Consider the following 19,097-nt stretch of genomic DNA (forward strand, 5'->3'; position numbering starts at 1 on the left):
CATGAGGCTGTGTGTTACTATCAGTACCAGAACACGCAGGACACCTGAATTCCTATTACGGGTTCATACCCCTGCATCATAAAAACAAGCACAAACTCCTGTCCATCAGGTGGGTCTGAAAAGCCATCACAATCCCTGCTGCTTTCCAAGTCCAAGGCTTGAGACCAGGGAGTTCACCTGCTTCCTCAGACAAAACCAGCCCCAAACTGGCTGCAGACTGAGGCTAGGATCCTCACCAGCTTTAAACACAGCCTGGATTTGTGCTGGATGGTGTCACCCTTCTGTAGGCTGGTTTCAATTATTTTTTTTTTTTAAGCTTATTTTTATATTCTCTTGGAGGAGACAGTAGCCTGTAATTTTATTCCTGTAGTACCTCTTCATAAAACCTGTTTACAGATCTGTTTTTTACTCTAAAACTCATACCAAATCTATGATATGGAGCAGTCCAAAATATTTGCGTATTTTTCTTATAATATTAACACATGAAAAAAGTTACCATTCATTATGTTTACCTCCTTTCACAGTTCATATAGGGTGAATTTTACTCTCTTTCTCAGTGGCCGGATGAAGGCAGAATTTGACAGGCAATTTGAGGGGATTTGTATAATAAAGCCTAGAAAACTAAAGGTTTTGTATGTGTTAAGACAACCTTTGGGTCAAAGTTAAATTCACACAAACTATTGCATAGTAAATTAAACTGAGTTATTGTTGACATTAATATGTAAATACTTACAAAAATAATCTACCAGATATACAATATAGTTGCTTTGAAATAAGGTTAAATATTTTATTCTTTATTTTGATTGGATATGTTAAAGGTTATGTCATAATTTAATAATTTTCAAGAACTTACTGAATACAGAATATTTATTTATTTATTTAGAGACAGAGTTTTTGCTCTGTTGCCCAAGCTAGAGTGCAGTGGTGCAATCTTGGCTCACAGCAACCTCCACCTCCCAGGTTCAAGTGATTCTTCTGCCTCAGCCTCGCAAGTAGCTGGGATTACAGGCACCCACTACCACACCTGGCTGATTTTTGTATTTTTAGTAGATATGGGATTTCATCATGTTGGCCAGGCTGGTCTCGAACTCCCGACCTCGGGTGATCCACCCGCCCTGGCCTCCTGAAGTGCTGGGATTACAGGCATGAGCCGCCGTGCCCGGTCCAGGAAATTTTACTTTTAAGATGCACATTTGAATTTGGAAATCCACTGAAGTAGATATGAAAGAACTTTCCTAAAGGATTTTTTTTACTTATGAATAAACTAGGTGTTTTCTAGAAAGAGAAATATGGGTGCCATTCAAAATTGCCTAATCATAATTCTGTGAGCTGTTGAAATCAAACAAATGCCTTGATCAGTTGAGCTGCCAGGTGGAATTTTATCTAAAACCAGTTCAGCTGCTTTCATACTTTAGGACTCCTGTGAATTTTATCACAAAATTACTTCATAGTCCATTTGGAAGGTAGTTACTTAAGCATGGAGTATGACAAGTATTTAACAGTGCACAGTGAAACTTAAATAATTTATGACTCAAGGAAGGGCGCTATATCTCATTGAAACATCTAGGGTAATTCAGGTAGGTGGTCATAACCGCTCAGGTGTCATGCACTATTCCAATTCAGATTAGCTAATGAGCCTATAAGGCTTTGCCTTGCTTTTCTTGAAAGTTTACTTATCCATTAGCACAGTGCCACCTAACATCACGCTGGGACATTGATTTTGAATTGATTCACAAAGGAGTGCCAGGCGTCACTTAGTGACTATCTAGTCAATAGCAGGTGTCCTCTGCAGATCTTTCATTTCAGTCTGTGCTGTTTAGCTGGTGACACAATCTTTCAGCTTTACCATCCTGAGCAAAATTTCCCAGTGCCACAGTGCTCATCTTAAACATGAAACCTGGTGAAGTGATATGTTCCCATTATTGATCCATCTGTTCCAGAGATTATGTCACCACAAAGGAGTTAATTGGTCTTGTTTTGAGGGTCATGTTTAATTGCATAGGTCAGCAAAGGAAGATAAATGACTACTTCTTTAAGTCTGTGCCTCACTTTTTCTCTAAGACTGCTGAAACAGTACAATTGATTTCCTTATTGCCACAGCTGGCGCCATAAGAGTGAAATACAAGCTGAAAAATGTTACTGGTATATAAAAACCTGAGTTAATGAGTCCAGATAGTTAAATATAGAATATGCCTAAACTGATTGCTCACAGAAATCTTCCCACATCCAACAGGAAGAAAGGAGGCACTAGATGGCAGTCTTCAACAAACTTGAAATGACATTTCCTCTTAAAAGAAATACATTACCTAAAAGCAGTTACTTCTGTTCTGAATGAGCTTAGGCTTGAACTCTGCATCATAAAAATTGCAAATCTATGGGCATTATGTACTTTAATGTCACATGATAGAATTTTGTTTTGAAATGTAAAATGATTCCTTATAAACTTTTAAAGGTCCAGTGCTAAACTAATTACTGAGTTATTTTGATACCTGTTTTAACTTTACATTTTAAGATGCCATCGGAGAGCTTTTTTCAGGATGTAAGAGCTAGGGAAAAAATGATGGTATGTCCATAAAGTGAAAAATTATGCAGCTGTTAAAAATAAAGATGTAGAGGTAAAGTAGTATGAAAGAATATTCAGGACATATTTAAGCAGAAAAGGCAGATTATAGACTAGTATATATGGCGTGATCACTCTTTTATGGAAAATAGTATGTACTCACTGTATATTGGTATGTCTGTATTGGTCACTGAGAGATGGGATTATGGATTTTTTTTCTTTCTGCTTATCATTTTTCTATCAAAAAACATATTTCAGTAGACACTGGGGACTACAAAAGATGGGAGGGTAGAAGAGGGTTGAAGAATGAGAAATTACCTATTGAGTACAATGTTCACTGTTCAGGTGATGGCTACACTAAAAGCCTAGACTTCACCACCGTGCAATATATGCATGTAAGAAATTTGCACCTGTACCCCCTAAATCTATAAAAACAAATTCAATTAAAAGGTATATTTCTTCTGAATTATGATAGTTTTTAAGATGTACACAATAGAATAAATTGCCTTGCTGATCTGAGATGAACTTTTTGAAAATACTGCTTACAGTCTTTTCATTTTATTCATCAAGTATATTTGCCACCTTGCCCTATGTGCTTTCTCATGTTGCTCAGTTAGTATTTACACCATGAGATTTTTGTTATTTAAAATAATGCGGTCTGGGCATGGTGGCTCACACCGGTAATCCCAGCACTTTGGGAGGCCAAGGTGGGAGGGTCACTTGAGATCAGGAGTTTGAAACCAGCCTAGGCAACATGCTAAAACCCAGTCTCTACAAGAAAATACAAAAATTAGCCAGGTGTGGTGGCATGCACCTGTGGTCCCAGCTACTCAGGAGGCTGAGGTGGGAGGATCCCTTAAGCCTGAAAGGGAGAGGCTGCAGTGAGCTGAGATCATGCCACTGTGCTCCAGCCTGGACAATCGAGCCAGACCCCATCTCAAAAAATATATATGTAAAATAAAATAATGCAAAAAGTGTTCCCTATTTTTCAAAGCGTAGTGAAAATGAGGCCATATATGTTAGCAAATTCTAGGCAGATCTCAAGGATGATTTATATGTTAATTTATTTTCTTTAGTTTCATTTCCAGGTAGGTACTTATTGGACCAGATTCCATTCACAGCGAACATTTATGAAATACCAAAGATGTGCAAATCATACATTATTGGGAATTACAAATATTGGATTGTGAAGGAGATGAAGGTTTTCAAGGGTTATTTTTCCCCATGAGCTATTCTTCATCTGTGTGTATATACATGTGTTTAGAGAGGAATGCAGAATGTATATCCCCACCTAAAGAAGATAACACTTATACCTTTTTTTTTTTTTTTTTTGAGACTTAAGACTTGCTGTGTCACCCAAGCTGGAGTGCAGTGGCATGATCTTGGCTCACTGCAACCTCTGCCTCCCAGGTTCAAGCTATTCTCCTGCCTCACCCTTCCGAGTAGCTGGGATTACAGGGGCCCACCAACACGCCTGGCTAATTTTGTATTTTTAGTAGAGACAGGGTTTCACCATGTTGGCCAGGCTGGTCTCAAACTCCTGACCTCAGGTGATCCATCCGTTTCGGCCTCCCAAAGTGCTGGGATTACAGGCATGAGCCACCACGCCCAGCTGATAATGCTTGTACTTCTTATCTTCTCTCTTGGACATTGATATCTTTGCTTCTACAGGTAGAGAAGAATGTGATTTGGGGAAAAAAATGAAGTATTTGAAAAAATCAGTAACAACACACCAAAAGCTTACTTCCATTTGAGAAATACTCCAGAAATAATCTGGCAAGACTGAAAACTTCTATAGCAGACTGTACTGTAGTAGTCTTTATAAAGCAAGTTCACAAAGTACAGTTCACTCATAAGGAGTCAGTGTAGACTTCTGGGGAATATTAGAGATCATTGAAAAGTGTATCCTGCCCTTAATAGAATACCTGGCACAGAATATGTATTCAGTAAATATTTGTTCAATAATTGATGGTATCCGTCGAGGAGCCTTGATCCATCAACAGATCGTCTTGGTTGAAAACCTCTGTATACTTGGCATAAGGAGCTTTAGAGAAGGGTACAAAGGCTCAATCTGCGGGACATATTGTTAAGGTATGTTGATCTCCCATGAGGCCAGTTTAGTTCCATTGTGAATAATTATTTAAAATAGTAGTATTAAATAATCATCTGTTTGCCCCTCATATATTTGATTTTCTGCACCCTAAACTTGAGAAAAACAACTTGGTCCTTGAGGAAAACAACTGCAGTATTAGGAGTTTCTGTTTTAGAACCAGGCATACAATAGTGGCTCAAACATTTTTTCCTTGATGAGCAGATAAATGTTTCTCAATTGAAAAGCCAAGTTTAGGACACCAGACCCTGATGACTGTATCAACCCCAGTGAGAGTCACTGTCCACTTCTTTATCTCTGGTGCCTGACTTGAAATGGCACAAAATGTTTGATAAATGGAAGGAGGGTGGAAGAGAGAGATAAAGAGAGAAATTTTAATAGAGATTCAGAGTTTAAGAATGCTTTTACACACATTCTCATTTAATCCTAGTAACAAACCTGTAGGTCAATTGTCTCATTTTATAAATGAAGAAACAGGTTCCAGATGGTTGAGAGAATCCCTGTGGCCACACAGTTATTGAATATTAGCAGATTAGCCCAGAATCCAGGTCTTCTTACGCAGGTCTGGTCCACTCTACCAGCTTGCTTGAGGCCCACATTTGGAGTACTGTCTGTCTCACAGCCACCTCCCCTTCCAATTGCTCTTTGCCATCATCCATCCTCAAACCCTCTCCACCATCTGTATCCTTCTAGGTTAGTAGCTTCAGCAACCACCGAGTTTTTCAAACTAGAAACCTGGACATTATCCTTAACTCCTCTTCTCATTTTCACATTCATTCAACCACAGGTCCCATCTAATTTGCCTCCTGGACATTTCTGGAACCAGCTTCCCCCCTCCCTCCATTCTTCCATCCCATTCAATAACCCACCTAAATCCAGACTTCCGGCCTCTTCCACAAAGCAGAGTGATCTGTCCAAAATGAGGATTTTATGATACCACACCTTTGTTCCAAATGTGCTTCTACCGAGAGCCCTCCACAGCCTGCTCTGCGCTCCTTCACGAACCCCCTGCCAGTCTCTCCCTGGCCTTTGACCATCATCTCGCCCCACAGGCTGGCTTCCATTGTCCCACATGTCTTGCAGGGTACAATCACCTGTTTCTTGCCCCTCCTCCCATCCCCAGTTCCTTGTTCTGGCTCATTTTAGGAGAATATACTACTCACCAAGTCAGACTTCAAAGCGGAGTCTGACTTGGGAGGCTGAGACTTGAAATAAAGCCCTCGCTGCTCCCAGAGGGCAGTGTGGCTCTTCCTTCAGTGCCTTAGCCCAGTCTGAACTCAGCACTCTCCTGTCTCACCAGCCTCTGGGATCCTGACTGAGGTCGGGGCTGGTTTAAAAAGAGAAAAAGAAGGTAGGGAAACTGGATGTGGATGAAAAGCAATTAGCAAAAGTAAAAAGCAGATTTAAGCAAGTACACAAAACAAATGGATAAACCTGCAGGTTTGGCCAAGCTCTATATGGCTGCTTTGGTTGTTGAGGGGAGTAAACCCATAGAAATGGTTCCCTTTTTATTTACCTTTTCTCTGTCCCTGTGCCTTTTAAGGATCCCATTATTGATTTCATGCTGCTTTATTTAATGCCAGTTCATCATAGCCTTTACCACCTTTGAAAAAGTACCAATTTGGGGAGGGGAATTGGGATAGGACAGTTGCATCCCACATTTTCCCTGTTCTGTTCTCCTTTTCCCCAAAACACATCCCTCTTGAGAGAAGTACTTTCTTAAGTTTCTTGGTTCTTAATGTGACCCCAGATCCTATCTTCCTTCCAGCCACTGCTGTCCCCCATCCCTCCAACTCGCCTGGGCTGACTAGACTTTGAGGAACCCCTGTTTTAAATCTTCCAGAGCTGATGGCCGCCCCACTTCCGCTCTCCTCTTCTCAGGCTCCACCCCAGATGTGCTGTGTTGGCCAGGGTTACCCCAGTACTGGGAGAGCTGCTGCTCCCAGAACTCTAGGAATTTCCACAGACAACTTAGATTTCTGTGAATCTGGGAACACAATGAAGCTACTAATATTTGTTATTTGTTCTTGATTACACAGACTCATACTTAGGAATAATGTTTTTAAACATGTGATATCTGTGTTAAGTCTTTTTAGGAATCTTTGTTTACTTTCAGTTTGCTAATACTAGTGTTCCTGCCCTGACGTATTTAAATAAATGTAAATTAAATGCAAGTTAATCCCTTTTGTAATAAGTTACTGTTCTTTATTACCAGTGGTGTTGAGCTCTACATCTGGATACACGACAGTAAGCATATCCTTTTGCTTTTGTTTACATTCTACTAGGACTTAGGAATCCAAATAATTCTGAGATTGAACCCCCAAAATAATAATAACTACATTCTTTTAGAACTAAGTCTTCCAAAGATATTTAGTTGAATAACTCAGTGAAATTTGGGAAATGTTGGTATTCCTAGAATTTAAAATATGACCTCAAGAAAGATTTCTTTTTTTCTCTCTCTCTTTTTTTGAGACAGTTTCACTCTTGTCGCCCAGGCTGAAGTGCAGTGGTACCATCTTGGCTCACGGCAGCCTCTGCCTTCCGGGTTCAAGCGATTCTCCTGCTTCAGCCTCCTGAGTAGCTGGGATTACAGGTGCCTGCCACCACGCCTGACTAATTTTTTGTATTTTTAGTAGAGACAGGGTTTTGCAACGTTGAGCAGGCTGGTCTCGAACTCCTGACCTCAGGTGATCTGCCCACTTCGGCCTCCCAAAGTGCTGGTATTACAGGCATGAGCCACCACGCCCAGCCAAGAAAGATTTCAATAGTGTTTTGGAAAGAGACCTTTTTCTTTTTCTTTTTTCTTTTCTTTTTTTGAGACAGTTTCCCTCTGTCGTCAGACTGGAGTGCAGTGGCGTAATCTCGGCTCACTGCAACCTCCGCCTCATGATTCTCCTGCCTCAGCCTCCCAAGTAGCTGGCACTACAGGCGCGCACCACTACGCCCAGCTAATTTTGTTGTATTTTTAGTAGAGACAGGGTTTCACCATGTTGGGCATGATGGTCTCAATCTTTTGACCTCGTGATCCGCCCGCCTCAGCCTCCCAAAGTGCTGGGGTAACAGGCATGAACCACCACACTTGGCTGGAAGGAGACATTTTTCAAAGTGGGAGAAGGATGGCATAAGTTTTTTTGATGATATTTCACTTTAGAAATTACATTCTGGTTTGTGCCCATTATCGCAACATAATCATGAACTGTACGCATTGTACTCTAAAAATGTCCTGTTTTGCATGACAAATTGTATACTCTCCCTGTCTGTATGCTATTTTAATATTAAACAATTGATCAGGATTTTTCTTTGGCTTGCAGATACATGCCACCAGAAAAGATTTGTTTTTTTAAAAACTCCAATATTGTGCAACATACATATACCCATGATAATTAAACATTTAAAAAATACTCCAGTATGTATGTAGTTTGAGAAGAAAAAAATAATATTCTTCATGCTCGTCCTGCTGGAATTTTGCTTGCCACAGGCAAGTTTTTGTTTGTGGCAGTCAGTTAGCTCTTTATCCAGAACCATAAAATTGTCCTGTTAACAATTTTTTTTTTTTTTTTGAGACAGAGTCTTGCTCTGTTGGGCAGGCAGGAGTGCAGTGGCACAATCTCAGTTCACTGCAACCTCTATCTCCCGGACTCTAGCAGTTCTCCTGCCTCAGCCTCCTGTGTAGCTGAGATTACAGGCGCCCGCCACCACACCAAGCTAATTTTTGTATTTTTAGTAGAGACAGGGTTTCACCATGTTGGCCAGGCTGGTCTCGAACTCCTGACCCCAGGTGATCCACCTGCCTCAGCCTCCCAAAGTGCTGGGATTACAGGTGTGAGCCATCACACCCGGCCCGCTGATCACAATTAAAATTTTTAAATTAAATCTGCCAAAACTTGAATGTAAGCTATGTCTTGATTAGTGCCCAGTGTTTCTGGGCAGTAATAAACTATCTTAGCAGTACAGTTTCTTCTACCTTTAAACAATTTTTTTTTTCTTTTCCTTCTGTGATTTAGATAATATTCACATCTCTTCTCCACAATACAAAGTTGATGTTTAGATTTTCTTTGTGCATCTGTCTGCAGGTCTTTTGCCTTGCTTTGGTTCTTCCTTGTCTACTTATTATTGAATCTTCACATCTTGAGTTTTTTTCTTACAGTTAATCATTTCTCATTTCTTCCATTGTTAGTTTTAATTTTTTCTTATTTTTAAGGTCTCTTCCAGAGATGCTGTGTTTTGGTATTCACAGTAGTACTTTGTCACCTGCTTTCAAAACATCTGCAACTTTTCTTACCTTCCTTTAGTTCTAATATGTTAGTAATATATTTTGACTCTGCCTTTTTAAAACTGTTTATTAATATCTTTTACATCCTTGAATTGAGTTTCATTGTCTTTTACACAATCTCTAGTCAGGTTGCCTTCCCTGTCCTAATCATTCCTTTTGTACTATTACCATGTTAGCATATATTCTTTAATTTTCTACTGCACAAACAATGAGATATCTTTGCCTTTTGACTGATTTGAAAATGGGTGGGAGCCAGGCACAGTGGCTCACACCTGTAATCCCAGCACTTTGGGAGACTGAGGCGAGTGGATCACCTGAGGTCAGGAGTTTGAGACCAGCCTGGCCAACATGGAAACCCTATCTCTACTAAAGATACAAAACTTAGCTGGGTGCAGTGGCACATGCCTATAATCCCAGCTACTTGGGAGGCTGAGGCAGGAGAATCACCTGAACCCAGGAAGCAGAGATTGCAGTGAGCCGAGATCGTGCCACTGCACTCCAGCCTGGGCAACAGAGCAAAACTCTGTCTCAAAAAAAAAAAAAAGAAAAGAAAAGAAAAGAAAAGAAAAGAAAAAGAAAATGGGTGGAACATCACATTTTCACTTATTTTCTTTGAAGTAGCCATAAGATGGGAGTCCAATGACTGACAAATTCTCAGTGTGATTTTTAATTGGGAATATGCCTTGCCAGCCTTAGACATAACTTTTCGTAGTTAACTGTACACAAATATTTCATGGTTACTGTATGTAAGCATTGAGTCATTATCATTAAAAATTGACATCTAAACTGGAAAATAAAATACATTTCATGTACACTCTGATTAAGTCTCTGGTGAGGATTTGTAACAGACGTATTAGCCTGTAGTTAAAAACTATTTTGAGCCTTAAAAAATATAATCTTTAAATTTGAACCAAATTCGTTTATAAATTCTTGGACAGAATAAACCTTCATACAGTAAATAACACATTTGAAAACACATATTCATAGAAGATAAATGCCATCAGTAAGCAATTCTATGACTGTTATAAAACTTACAAGTTGAATAGAGCAGAACAAATAGTATTTAAGAGAAAAACTTGGGTGGAGTAATCAGAAAGTTTAGTAGAAGAAAGAAGGTCAGAGATGTGATGGGGAGTGGTTAGAAAGGCCCGTTAGTGAAAAATGCCATTGTCTACTTGCCACTTTTCTATTGTGTTATTTTTAAAAATAGATCTTTCCCTTGCAACACACACAACAAAGAGAAAAGAGAATAAAGGTTATTACTAAATATATAGTCCCTTGTTGGCTCAGTCTCCATCTTGCTGTAGCAGATGACAGTTTATTATTAGTGGTAGACATTTGGAGGGTGTTGGTTTGTTAAAGTCTAACCTCTAAGTCACTTCCCTAACACGGTTTTTCTAATATCTTCAAAAGTTTCTGAGGCTTATCTCTTTTTAATCTTGTCTAGAATTGTGACAAATGCCTCAAGGAAGAGGGAAGGATATAACCTGTCCTCAGAGATTTATAGCATTTCAGGCATCACAAATCCTGTAAGACATTTTTGTTCTTTTTGAGCATAGGACTCTATTAATAATTATTATGTGATTAACCAAAGTTAACAGGTGATTACTAGTTATCAGAATTCTCAATAGAGCATGTGTTTTTTTGCATGAAGATGGGCTTTTGACCTGCCAAGCTTAAGGGATGATTTTTTTTCTAGAATTAGATGCACAGCCATCCTTGTCTAACCGTAGTTGTGAATAGTGATAGACATATGTGAGATAGGTTTGGGGATACTGGTTTCACCCATGACAAAGCACAAAAGTAAATACCTGCCTAGTCCAGAATAAAATGTAGAAATAATAAATGCTAGCTCTTCATGGAAAACTGGATCACATATTCTCTCTCTTTCTGTTTCTACCGTAACAGATAGTCCCAGATAATAGAAATGGTATAAGTTTGAACACTCATGTCAGAGAATGTAAATACCCAAATAATTAAAGGAGGCTGGGTGCGGTGGCTCTTGCCTGTAATCCCAGCACTTTGGGAAGCTGAGGCGGGTGAATCACCTGAGGTCAGGAGTTCGAGACCGGCCTGACCAATATGGTGAAACTCCATCTCTACTAAAAATACAAAAATTAGCCAGGCATGGTGGGACTACAAATCTCAGCTACTCTGGAGGCTGAGACAGGAGAATTGCTTGAACCTGAGAGATGGAGGTTGCAGTGAGCCAAGATCTCACCACTGCACTCCAGCCTGGGCAACAGAGTGAGAGTCTGCCTCAAAAATAGTAATAATAATAATAATAAAGGAGATTTCCCAATTATCTGTGATATCTAACTATTTAATACTTTACCTTAAGTTTGAAGAGCTGGTTCCTGTTCATTTCTTTTCCAGTATACAGCGAACTATTGGTTAGCACATTAATTTTGAGAAATAATGTTTAGGGAACATGATAGGATTGTTTCATTTTTCTATAATTTGTGTATCATATAAAAAACCCTCCAGCACAGGCTCCAAACTTCACACCTGGAATGTAAGTTCCCCCATTGTGAGAACTTGATAAAGACACGTTTAATCAATCAAATCAGGTAGAATCAATACCAGAGCCAAGGGGTAGATCAGTTGCCTGTATTTAAGGTAAGCGAGAACAGGCCAGGTGCAGTGGCTCACACCTGTAATCCCAATGCTTTTTGGGAAGACTAAGCAGGAGGTTAGCTTGAGCCCAGGAGTTCCAGATCAGCCTGGGCAATATAATGAAGCCCCCATCTCTACCAAAAAAAAAATACATACATACACACACACACATACACATACACACACACACATATATATATATATACACACATATATGTATACATTTGTGGTTTTTTTAAAATTTGTTGGGCATGGTGGCACATGCCTGTAGTACCAGGTACTTGGGAGACTGAGGTGGGAGGATCGCTTGAGCCCAAAAGTCTGATGCTATAGTGATCTATGATCGCACCACTGCACTCCAGCCTGGGCAACAGAGCAAGACCCTGTCTCTGAAAAAGTTTTTAAAAAAATTAAAAAGAGAAACTAGGATATTGCCATTAGCATGGCAAGTCTTGAGTGGGCTTTACTTTGGTACATGTTAATTAGGAAGGTGCAGTTAAGCATCTTGACATCAAAAAAGCTCTTCTGAATTTTAGGTCTCTGACAGTTCAAATGGCTTATATAAGTTAATGTTGTTTTCTAAAAGCCGCCAGGAAACAGTTTGAAACGAGATATGATGGTAGGGACAAGGAAGAAAAAGTGATTTCTTTGTAGGAATTCTGATGCATGTCTAGCCCTTCACAGAGGCCTGAGCTCATTGTCCTTTGATTTTCTTTTTGGAAGGAGAAGGGCTCCTTTTTCAAACTCCTTAGTAAATCAAACTTGCTAATTTTCTGCAGAAATTTACACTCTATATTGCAGCCTGAAAGCTAGGACTTGTTGCAAATGAAAAATTTATACAGTCATGCAATTCGGTTCACCTGGTTCAATATCAGCTGTTTTTTTTAATCTCCTGCCTATTTACTGTTTGATTGACTAAGGAAAATAAACGAATTCCCTATACTTGCTCTTTGAACAGTGTCATTTACTTTCTCATTGTAGTGTGCCTTTGCTGAGTTTTACACAGTATCAACCATATTTTTCAGCTCTAGCTCCTCTGCAGAAAAATGAAGTTCTTTAAAAGAAAATAAAGTCATTAAAGCCAAGAAATAGCACTTTATTACTTTCTCTAGAAGACTTTTAAAAGAAAGTGTTGCTTTGTAGTTTAGTAGCTCAAAAACAGCAAGCTTGTGGTCCAGCGCTCACTCACGGCTGGCATCCACTGGCCCATGGTAAAGCCAGCTGGGGGACCCAGGCAAGCAGGATCCTGTTGGAGACCTTCACTGCATTTTCCACAACAGCATCGGAATTTTCCTAAGGCAGTTTCACATCTGGAATTTTAAAGAAAGTTTGCCCTTCCATAAAATGGTAGTAAATCTTAGGAAACATTGTGCCTTTTTTGTTGTTTTAATTAACCTGGCATTTCTCTACCAAACCATTAACAAATGATTGGTTGTTCCCTTCCTTTTACACCCTTCATGGTAATAATGGACAAAGAGAAGGATTATTAAATGCATTTGTGTGTGTTACTTTTGAATTATGGTAGCAGAAATATTTCACAGAACATCTTTTACATTTCTTACATGAGAATATGTATGCATTGATTTAAGGTGTAAGTATTACATTTTATTTCTGTAAAATAGCACCACTTTGTTATGAAGGTGCATAGTATGAGTGGTTAAACAATATTGAAACACATTTCTAGTAGGTGGCTTGTGTGTGGACATGCCTTTACCCAGTTTTAAAGACAACTAGATAAAGACTATCTTACTCAGAAGCCTGATTTGGAGGCTGTCGTCACTCCGATGTGCCAATTACTAAGCATGTGAAGTGTCTCTCTAAAAGCCAATTTTAATGACTCTAGCCTGCTATTAGAATAGTCTAATCAAATTCCGAAAGCGACAGTCTCTTATTTTAAAATGTCAAAGCTGTTCACTTTTTGATTGAAAAGATTGTGATGATTCTGGAATGAGTAGCTTAGTGTGTGTTTGAGGAGCCTTTTATATAGAGAGAGAGAAAAACTGCATGGTTACATAAAACAGTCATGAAACCTAAAATTTTGATTTGCCAATTTTATAAAAACAAGATGACTCCTATAGAATCCTCAGAATTGTACTCAAGTGTTCCATGCATTGTGCATGATGGATAACACAGGGATAGATCCAGGCCTTTTCTAACTCCTAAAGCAACTTTTAAATGAACAAACATGGACATCTTTTAAAAATAGAGCATTTTCAGAAAGGAAGAGAGGAATTCTGTTTGCTATTTTGATTATTGATTCCCTCCGCCACAAATTTTAAGGGAAGCATATGTTAAGAGGGAAGGAGGATGTAAACTGGAGATGATCTGTTGCTCTTGTACACAGATTGAACTACTTGAGCTGGCAAGTTATTTAGAATGTGAAATGCATTTTCCCAAACAATGTGACCATATAGAGTTAGCTTGCTTCCTTCCTTTGGCCCTTCTTTCATCTATTTAACAGACACTTATTGAGTTGCTCCTCCATCCAGGCACCGTCCCCAGGCCAGTCCACAAAAGCTTAAAGGATAATGCATATGTATTGAGTTGCTCCTCCGTCCAGGCACTGTCCCCAGGCCTGTCCACAAAAGCTTAAAGGATAATGCATATGTATTGAATAAACTGACTTTATTTTAAAAGCTTTCAGCCATTGTTTTAGCTAGGTGCATATCTTTCTGTCATTGAGTAGCACTCACCAGTCACCACTCAGGTAGAAAGTAAAGGCTTTGAGCCAGGCAAGGTGGTAGTCCCAGCCACTTGAGAGGCTGGGGTAGGAGGATCACTTGAGCCCAGGAGTGCTAGGGCCAGGGCAAGATGGTAAGACCCTGTCTCTTAAAAAAAAAAAAAAAAAAAAAAAAAAAAAAATTTTTTTTTTTTTTTTAAATAAGAGTTCATTCCTTGGTCTTTGTCCTAAACTAAGCCATAAACTCTGAAGGCAGGGCAGTGTCTCATTCTAGTCTGGGTGCCTGGTACATTCTAGGTCCTCAAAAATAATTGTTGAGCAAAGCATAAAAACTATTTGTGAAGAACATTCAAATTTGCAAAACCCATATCTTTGCATTATCCATTTTAATCCTTCTTTGCACCCCATCAGGCATGTACATATATTGGAAAGTCAAGAAGTTGGGTATTGACTATGTAAACTTCTTGACTAATTATAAAACCCATTTGTTCAGTCACTTAATAAAGATTCATTAAGGCCCTACTTCTTACTGCATCCTATTTCTGATTAAGGATCTAGATCCAAGAGCACAGACGTGGAACCCGAGAGCCTGTGTTTGACCCCTGGCCATGACACTTAGGTAGCAGCTGCATGATCTCCAGCAAATCAGGGAAGCTCCTTTATAAAGTGAGGATAATAATCCCTCCCTTACAGGGTGGTCATAATGATTAAATGAATTGTATAAAATACTTAAGCCCTGTATAGATATTATTATGGTGATGGTCATGGTGATGGTTGTTATTAGAAAGAACAAAGACGATCATGTCTTGTGATGGAATGGGGCAGAGGGAAGGAGCCAGGTCTTCCAGGGTCTTGCTGGCCTCACAAACATTTGGGGCTTCATCCTTGGACCTGGGAAACATTGAAACCCTTTACGCAGGGAGAGGGTTGTAATGAAGTCTGTAGCTTTTTGCCCCTCTCAAAGCCAGAGACGTTCATTCAGCGAATTCAACAATCAATTGCTTAAGGCAACCTAGTAAGTGGCCACTTGCACATAATCAATAGGGTTTTATGCCTGAATTACAGAAAATAATATGGATTGTATTTAGCAACTGAGTGAGGTGGTAAATGTTTGCTTACCTTCAAAGTGGAATTAAGAGATACATAATATTACAGACCTAACCTCAGGCTATTTGTAAAGAAAATCAAATGTGGTGATTAAATAGTGAAAGGCATGATTCTTTTTACTCTCTGGGCCCTTAGAATAATAGAAGGTTTATATGCACTGGGGTTAGGAGTGAGGTTATTGCTAATGCTGAACAACCAAGTGGTATATAAAGAAAATGCTATATAGAAATAATGGCCATTCTAGAAGGATTCTAGGGGGATGCTTTTTTAAAAGCTATTTTTTTTACTGTTACCTTTATTTACTAATTATTAAAATATTTAGAATGTATTTTACCTTACAAATACCCATTTGTTCTATTTCAAAATTTTGTGTTAAGCTATAAAAAGCCATAATGAGAACATTTTCAACTCGGAGCTCTGTGTCATTTGAAACTCAACAAAACATTGAAATAATGATCTTTGTGTTCCCTTGTAAGAAAAAGCTAATTATGAGTATGTAACATTCAGGTAAATATATGTTGTGAAAGGTTTTAAATTTTAAAGGTGGGAATAAGAAAAGCAATGAAAAGAAACATTGCTAAACTGATTTTATACTCTCACATAAAGGTTATTGTTTTTCGCATATATAACCACAATAATACTATTTAACCCCAAAATAGTTGTGCTAAGTCTATTCCATTTTCCTCTATAGTCTAACAGAAATTACTGCTTTTCGTTTTGTTTTGTTTTGTTTTTGAGACGAGTTTCACTCTTGTCGCCCACACTGGAGTACAATGGCGTCATCTCTACTCACTGCAACCTCTGCCTCCCAGGATCAAGTGATTCTCCTCTCTCAGCCTCCAGAGTAACTGGGATTACAGGCGTGCGCCACCATACCTGGCTAATTTTTTGTATTTTTAGTAGATACAGGGTTTCACCATGTTGGCCAGTCTGGTCTCGAGCTCCTGACCTCAGGTGATCCACCCTCCTTGGTCTCCCAAAGTGCTGGGATTATAGGCATGAGCCACTGCGCCCAGCCTGAGAATTTACGTATTTTAAAGGAGTTTGAAGAATTTTTTTGATAGCTGCCCACCCAAAGCAACACTTAAATGAACCGTCCCATCTAAGTGTCCATATTGCACTACCTAGTGAGGTACTCATGTAAGGAAAAATAAGAAGTTCTAGTCATTTTGTTTTATTTAAACTAGAGGAATTTTCATCTTATTGCCCAGTACCTTAGGGAAAGAGTTGGTGAAGGGAACGTGAGCCTCGATTTTAGTGGGAAGGTTCTGTGTTTTATAACCTTCACCACGAAGAGAACTGGGCTTTATTGGCATTAGCAAATTCACTCCCTTTATTCTCCTGGGTTTGGTTAAAAGTCCTTTTTTAAACTTGAAACTTTTTTTTTTCTAGTAAGAATTTGCCACACCTCTTGTGATGCTTTTCTTTTTTCCTTTTTTTTTTTTTTTTTTTTTTTTTTTTTTTGAGACGGAGTTTCACTCTGTTGCCCAGGCTGGAGTGCAGTGGCACGATCTCGGCTCACTGCAAGCTCTGCCTTCCAGGTTCACGCCATTCTCCTGCTTCAGTCTCCCGAGTAGCTGGGACTACAGGCGCCCACCACCATGCCCGGCTAATTTTTTGTATTTTTTTTAGTAGAGACAGGATTTCACCGTGTTAGCCTGGATGGTCTTGATCTCCTGACCTCGTGATCCACCCGTCTCGGCCTCCCAAAGTGCTGGGATTACAGGCGTGAGCCACCGCGCCCGGCCGATGCTTTTCTTCCTCACAGGTTTTCAGTTTGCCCTTTGAGTAACTTGTAAACTGCAAACTAGTCTAAAAGGGAAATACAAAAGTCACCTCCCACCTTTGGAAGACATCAGTGTCTATTCCGTCTCCTTTTAAAAAGATAACTAGGGAAATCAATGGCCATAGTTATCTTGGAAATAGAATTTTTCTCCAACTACCATTTTGGTCATTTGTGTAGGCTTTACTCAGTTCTAAGTTTTCAATGTGAAATTATGGGTTATTTTACTTTTTCCTTTTTTAGTCATTTGTATTTTGTATTTCCTTTACAATAAGAATGAGGAACACTATGTAATGAGCACATAACATATGCAAGACTTACACGCGTTATTTCTTTTAATCTTCACAACAACAAACAAAATGAATTGTTTTAAGACCCTGTATAGTGTCAGCTTATTTAATATCATCACAGCTTGATGGGTGTTTTGGTCTCCTGTTTTGTTTTGTTGTTGTTGGTGGTGGTGGTTTGTTTGTTTTGTTTGAGACGGAGTCTCGCTCTTGTCGCCCAGGCTAGAGTGCAATGGCACAGTCTCGGCCCACTGCAACCTCTGCCTGCCGGGTTCAAGCGATTCTCCTGCCTCAGCCTCCCGAGTAGCTGGAATTACAGGCGCCACCACCAAGCCCCACTAATTTTTATATTTTTTAGTAGAGGTGGGCTTTCGCCGTGTTGGCCAGGCTGGTCTCTAACTTCTGACCTCAGGTGATCCGCCCACCTCAGCCTCCCAAAGTGCTGGGATTACAGGTGTGAGCCACTGTGCCTGGCCTTTGTCTCCAGTTTTTAAAGGAGAGAACTGAGGCAGATGTTCAGTGGTCTGCTGAATGTCACCTGGCAGTAGAACCAGACTTGAACCCCGGCAGTCCAACCCTACAAGCCATTGTCTTAACTTGCTAGAGTACCACTCTGTCCATCACATTCAGAGTGCCTGCTATTATCTGTATTTTACAGATGAGGAAACTGAAGCTTAGAGAGGTTATGTAACTTGCCCAAGGTGACATTACCTTGGGCAATGATGGAGCAAGAAGGACATCAGACACTCAGACCCCACCCCCCATCCCCCCACGCCCCCTGATTCTAGAGCCAATCTGCCTTTCAGTAACACAACACAATGGACTTTTGTGATCCGCCCGCCTCCGCCTCCCAGAGTGCTGGGATTACAGCATGTGCCACCACTCCCGGCCAAGGGAGGGGGGAGGAAATTAAGAACCTGGGGATGACACATAAATATTCATATTCTAAGACAGGGGTCCCCACCCCTAGATCAAAGACGAGTACCAGTCCTTGGCCTATTAGGAACCGGGCTGCACAGCAGGAGGTGAGCCACCCACAAGCGAGCAATACAGCCCGAGCTCCGCCTCCTGTCGGATCAGCATTAGATTCCCAGAGGAGCTCAAACTCTATTGTGAACCGCGCAGGAGAGGGATCTAACCTCCCTAGATTGCTCTCTTCCTATGAGGATCTACTGCCTGATGAAAACATCCTCTCACACTCCACCCTCGTGTCTTCCATGAAACGGGTCCCTGGTGCCAAAAAGATTGGGGACCTCCATTCTCAGAGACCACTTCCCTATTTGTCAGAAATGTGATTGTGTTTACTCCAATTTAAAACAGGGGCTTTGCTTGTGTTCCTAATACAAGTGCTGCTTGCTACTCCCACTCACAGCAGTCTGTGCCCAACTCTTAACTTACTCCCTCAAGTCCCTCTGGACAGAAGAGAGGAGATGGCTTCCTCCTGACACTGGGACCCCCATTGGTGATTCCTCAGACTTTATTGCTAATTCTTTGACTTTGGCTGTAATGACAATAAGAATACAAAAGCAAATACAACCACCTTTGTGGAGCACTTGCTCTGTTCGGGGCTCTGGACTAAGTGCTTTTCACATTATCTTACTTAGTTTCCTGTTATTAATATTCCCTCCATTTTACAGAAATAGGAAGTAAGGTAGAGTAACATTAAGGAACTTTCTTGGCC

General features: G+C 40.0%; 1 protein-coding gene across 1 annotated transcript in view; it reads left to right on the top strand.

Moving 5' to 3' along the window:
- Nucleotides 1-19,097, top strand: part of PRICKLE1 (prickle planar cell polarity protein 1) — a 125,417-nt gene that overhangs the window by 18,087 nt on the left and 88,233 nt on the right. The gene's annotated exons all lie outside the window — the stretch shown is intronic.

This window comes from Rhinopithecus roxellana, chromosome 10 (assembly GCF_007565055.1).
Source record: "Rhinopithecus roxellana isolate Shanxi Qingling chromosome 10, ASM756505v1, whole genome shotgun sequence".
Lineage (NCBI taxonomy): Eukaryota > Metazoa > Chordata > Mammalia > Primates > Cercopithecidae > Rhinopithecus > Rhinopithecus roxellana.